Raw genomic sequence first — 6,000 nt, 5'->3', positions numbered from 1 at the left:
CTTTTGGGTGGACCAGCTGAGCAGTAGTCAGGGAAATCCATTATGGGGCAAAACCAGAAGAGTAGAGTCATGGGGTGGTATGTACATGGTACAGGGTTTGTTTAGACTCTGGCTTGCTGAGAAAGAGCCCTGCAAAAAATGAATAGTGCATACTTGGGAGAGGAGGTGGAGGAGGCAGCTTATCCTTGACAAAGGCACACTGTGTAGAGTGTCCTGACTGGAGTACTAGTTTACAGAGTTCCTGGGACTCTTCAATCCACTCTACATTTAATGGGTTCTCACTGCATATGAATTTGCCATTTGTGGGGCTGGGGTTGTAGCTCAGTGATAGAACACTTGCCTAGCATGTGTGAGGCACTGGGTTTGATTCTCAGCGCTGCATAGAGATAAATAAATAAATAAATAATAAATAAATAACAAAGGCCCATCAACAACTAAAAAAATATTTTTAAAAATTGCCATTTGTGTAGGTCAGAGTTGGTTAAATATTATTAAATTGACATAGTTCGAACTACCACTTTATGAAGTTCCTTACCTTACAGATTTGAAAGACATTAATCGACTTGTCCAAAATCACAAAGCTAATAAGTGGCTGGATGGGTCATGTTCTTATAGGAACACGGAGCACCCAAAGGAGATGACTGAGCACACTGGATGAAAGACTGTTTTCAAAGAGGGGTAAGAGAAATCAACAAGAAAGGGGAAGCTCCAGGAAAAGCCATCTTAGAAACTGACAGTGGCATCTGGGGACAGTGGTGGTGGCACCTGGGGATGGTGGGAGCTGTGGGCTGAGGGGTAAATTGATCTAAATACAAAGGGAAGAGAAGAGGGACAGAGAGTGGTTAAAAGTCACCACTACTGGCACATGGCATGAGAAAAGGCACCAGCGTTTTTCTTTATTCGTATCTGAAGGGCTGAAGTCACTTGTTCATTCTTTTTAACATATTGTAACTGTCAAAAATTCTGCAGGAGGCATTCTGGGCTCAGCGGGCATTTCACGGACTATTGCAATGGAATTGCAGTTAGGTATGAGTTCTGAGTTCTTAAACAACATCCACTGATCGTCAGCCCTTAAGAAGTACCCAGCTGGCCAGCATGCTTAACTAGATTTCTGTTTCCTCTTTACCTCCCACTCTCCACTACTGTGTGCTCAGGAGGGAGGAGAATGACAAAGAAACAAGCTAATATCAGATTTAAAAAAAAAAAAAAAATCTATTCCCGGAGCTACAAGTTCTTGGGGAGACCCTGAACTTTACCAGTCGGTCTTTCTTCCACACCTATCTGTGGCCGCCCCTCATGCTGCTCTGTGAGCACCCTACACCCCTCATCTGGTACTGGGTTCACTCCATGCCTGCATTTCCTGCCAGGGAACTCTGGGTACATATCTTGGCTGTGCTTCCTGGTGCTCCCTGTTCCCAGTTATTCCTAGATCCCCAATGTGCCACCTTGCGTCTCTGTATACTACCCCATGACATTGTGAGGAGGAAAACTGTGCTTTTGTCAGAAATGACTGGAAGCAGCCTGGGAAGTAACCACCACCCTTGGAAGCCAGGCTTGTCCGGCCTCTCCCACCTTGAAGACATGTCCTCCAATGCTGAAGATAATTTTACTCATTTGAAAACCGAGAGAGCATCCCCACCAGCACCAGTGACCAATGTTAGCTGGCTTCCAAAGACGCTGCTGACATCTGGTGTGAGACAGGAGGGGCACTATCATGCTCCAGGCCAGGTTATGCCTATCTCTTTTTGCAGGAAACTCCCTCTTGTCTTGATTCACGTTCTTTTGTTTCAAGTAAAAAAACTTGAAAATAAGTAAAAGTTCAAATATCTCACTTTTGCACATGAACCACATCTGATACTCCACTTTTATGAAAGTCATTTGGCCCACAGGCTGTTACCTGGAATTTATTCCAAAAAGCAACTTCCAAGCTCTGTGCTGAGGTCAATTCTCATCCACATCCCCTTCCTGCACCTTCTGTATCCGCAGCTCTGTAGTGAGATCTTATATGAAGACTCTGAAATGTGGAAAGATTCTGAAAGGATGCTCTGAATCACCAAAGCAGAAATTATGTGTTGTATTGGCATTCACCCTATGGCATAGTACTGTCAGTTAAACATTGATAATACAAGTGTGAATAATTTGATGTAAACTAATCAGACTATTCCAAGCGTTTTTGGTGATGGAGAGTTTTTAATACAAAGAATTTCAATTTAATTCTATTTTTTCAAAGAGTTCTATTTATTCCTGAACTTGAAGAAGCTGCTCTCTTATTTTTAAACGGTCTTTATGTGAAAACATTGCTGTTGGTGCAATATAAATCTAGAATGACAAAACTGGGAAAACTACTTACTTGGTAAGAAATCTTGCAGCAGGAGATCCTAAGCCACTCCCCAAAGCTGACTTTTGTTTTATTTTGTTTCTCCTTTAAGATCACGAGAGAGGAGTTTCCCCCTACCTCCAAACCCTTTTCCAAGTAGCAGAAACCCTTGCTTTGACTCCACTGCAACCTTCTAAGTCTTGTCTTCCGACTGAAAGACTCTGCTCTTCAGGTGGTGGAAGCTGTGAGTGAAAGTGGCAGCCAGCACCCAAGATGGCGCTTGGTCATCTGCACTGGCTCTCTTAACCTTTCCCTTATAGCTCTGCTGTTTCCATCCAATATCCACTTAGGTTAATGTGCCCAGTTACTGGAGGAAGGACAGAACCCATAATAGTTAGGTGTTGTAAGCACAAGGTATCGGACCCGTGAGCCACTCCAAGGGAGACGCTGTTTTCTGAGAGTTCTATTCCCACCTCGCCACCTTGTTGGGTTTCAATAAAATTCTGTTATAAATTACCCATTCTCAGGTATTCTGTTAGAGTAACACAAAATGAATTAAAAGAGGCTCTTCCTCCTTGGGGTTCCCATTTCTTACACTACCATTATATCTCTTATTATACTATCTTGCAATTTGGCTTCTTGGTCTAACCATATATCACTTCATAAACTTCTGTATCAGTGAGCATGATTGATTTTCTTACTGTGTAGTGTATTTCAAGGCTTTTTGAAGAGCCTGTGTTGATGGGTCTATTTTAGGTGATGACAATGAATGAACGGTGAAGTACTTTTTGGGGGCATGACAATGAATGAACGGTGAAGTACTTTTTTGGGGCATCATTACAATATTTTCTATGACAACTGGTGCCTCCTTGGAAACTTTCCACTTTCTGTCACTTTGGTTACAAATGTCTATGAGGCGATGCCAGCTGTCCCCATAAGATACATTCTTTTACTGGAATCATTACTTCCATAGTGATTCCAATAACTACTGTTATTGCAGCGGCTGTGCTCATCACTTTGTTATCCTTGTTCTCTTAGTGTTCCTGGGAATCACCCCATTTGATCTCTCAGACTCTCAACATGAGGGGAGATAACAGGATTGCTGTTGGCTGGCACAGCAGTTAAAATGTTCCTTGTGGTAACCTTCAGAATGCTGTCTCAATACATCTCTACAGCAATGTGCAAGTGGATGAGATGATTTCCTTTCGTAGAAGATAAAACTGAATCCCAGTAGGTCAAGTGACTTGTCACCCAGCTCTTCTCAGTCCTAAATCAGGGCTCTTTCCACTAGGCCAGTAGTTCTCAAAGTGTGGTCTCTGGACCAGCAGCACTTGAGAGCTTGCTAGAAATGCCCACTCTCAGGCCTTGTTCAAGGCTTACTGAACCAGGGATCCTGGAGGTGGGGCCCGGGATTTTAACCAGCTCTCAGGTGCTTCTGATGTTCGCTCAGGTTTCAGAACCACTTCACTAGGCTAATGATTCTCTACACTGTCTGCACTGAGTCTGGTTTGTGGAGTTATTAAAAATAGTAATGCCTGCCAAACACCCAAACCAATTAGTTCTGAATTTTTGGAGTGAGGATTAGGTTTTAGAATTACTTTTAAAATCATCAGGTGATTCTAACTCATAGCTAGGCTGAAGATTTGCTGCTCTGGATGATGTAGCCTGTGAATTCCTTCTGTTTGAGTCCCCAATTAGCATCTCCAGAAAAGGTATCCAACAGGTATATAGGAGAGCACATACATTTTGGAATGTCATATAAAGTGTGTCAATACAAATGTAATCCCCTGTACAGAAAATCATAACTAATTCACAAATATGTGCATGTCTATTCAGATACACACCTCTTCCAGCAAGTGATGCAATAATCATGGAAACGTGCATATTAGGTTTTGGATTCAATGCACTTTTATTGAATGCTCAATGTTGCTAGGACTGTGCTAGCACACTTCAGATTTATTATTTTATTGGCAAAATTAAATCCTCACCATAGAAAAGCAATGTAAGGTAGGTGTAAATATAACCATGTTTATATTTTGTCCCTCTAAAGTAAAAATTGACATTGCTGGTGGGAAGGATCCTAGATATTGTCACTCAGGTCACTTGAGTTACATCACAAGATAAATATTTTGCAGTTTCTATAGAATTTTTCCAAGCTCAGGATTATTACTTTTCTCCGAGGCATCTAGCTGTTCTTGAGGTAACTGTGTTTGAGTTCTTATATACAAAGTAAATGATGCACAGTGTTGAGAGAGAAGGAAAAATAAGTTCATTACATGAGACTGACATTTTACATTTTTCAAAGGACTTCCTGATTTGTTCCAATTTGATCACATACTTCCTCATACAGCCAAAGTGTATTTTATTTTTTTCCACAGGGTGGTTATGGTCCCCCTGTTTTTGGTTCCCTTTTTAATTTCCAATAAATGAGGCTCAGAGTTTCCAGGTAAGTGACTTAAGGTGACAATGCTAGTAATTGGCAGGCACAGGATTGCTGACTTGGAAGACTTTTTGTTTTTTTAGGTCATTCTTGCTTAAACAGAGATAGGGCTAGTGATTGACAGCTTTACATACAGGGAAGTGAAAGTTAAGCAAACCCAGAAAAGCAGATCTTTCAATTATACTGCAGTGACACTTAAAATTACTTTTACGGTACACTAAATAACACCCTTAAAAAGCAAATGCATTGCCTAAACCACTAATGTGCATCCAGGGGAAAGCTTATTCATCTGTAAAGATCTAGCAAGCGTTACTATAAATAACTTCGTTATCTATAATAGAAACTCATCTATCACCATTCTAATTAGAAGGTGACTAAGGAAGTCAGGATTTAATAAAGGCATCTGTAACATTCGGTGACTATAATAATGGCCTTGAAGTTGCAGGGAAAAGTCAGTTTTCCAAATTTCTTCTCATTTACATGTTTCTGACTCTCCATTATTCTGAGTTTCTAGACAAAATTATTGGTATTATTTCTTAAACTGCTTTTTTAAAAAGTAAAATAATAGTGATCAGAACTTTGGAAAAATAGGACAGCACAAAGAAGAGAAAAATCAGAGAAAAACCAGTGCGATCTTTCTGGCATCTTCCTAGGCATTCTTGGCACACAGTAAGTATTTTTATCTTATTAGCACCATAATGGACAAACACATTAGGGTTGTTTCTTCTGTTAATATGTTAGGATTATTTCATTTATCAGGTTGATATTCTGTAATTTTGGGTGGCCATACACAGTATTCTATCTCATATAAAATGATCATAATTTACAGAATTATCACTTTGCTGAGCATTTAGGCTCTTTACTGGCCATTGCTCAGTTGGTCATTCCAGACATCAATTCCTGTTTGTGCTTCCTTTATTTTGTTTTTACAGACTGCATTTTGATTCATTGTACACAAATGGGATACAACTTCTCATTTCTATGGTTGTACATGATGTAGATTCAAACCATTCGTGTAATCATACATGTACATAGGATAATGATGTCTGTCTCATTCCACCATTTTTCATATCTCTGCCCTTTCCCCCCTCTCATTTCCCTCTACATCATCCAAAGTTCCTCCATTCTTCTCTTACCCTCCACCCCCACCCCCATTATGTATCATCATCCACTTATCAGAGAAAACATTTGGCCTTTGGTTTTTTGGGATTGGCTTATCTCACTTAGCATATTCTCCAATTCC

The sequence above is a fragment of the Sciurus vulgaris genome, assembly GCF_902686455.1.
Source record: "Sciurus vulgaris genome assembly, chromosome: 13".
NCBI classification, from domain to species: Eukaryota; Metazoa; Chordata; class Mammalia; order Rodentia; family Sciuridae; genus Sciurus; species Sciurus vulgaris.
This window is presented reverse-complemented; position numbering follows the sequence as displayed.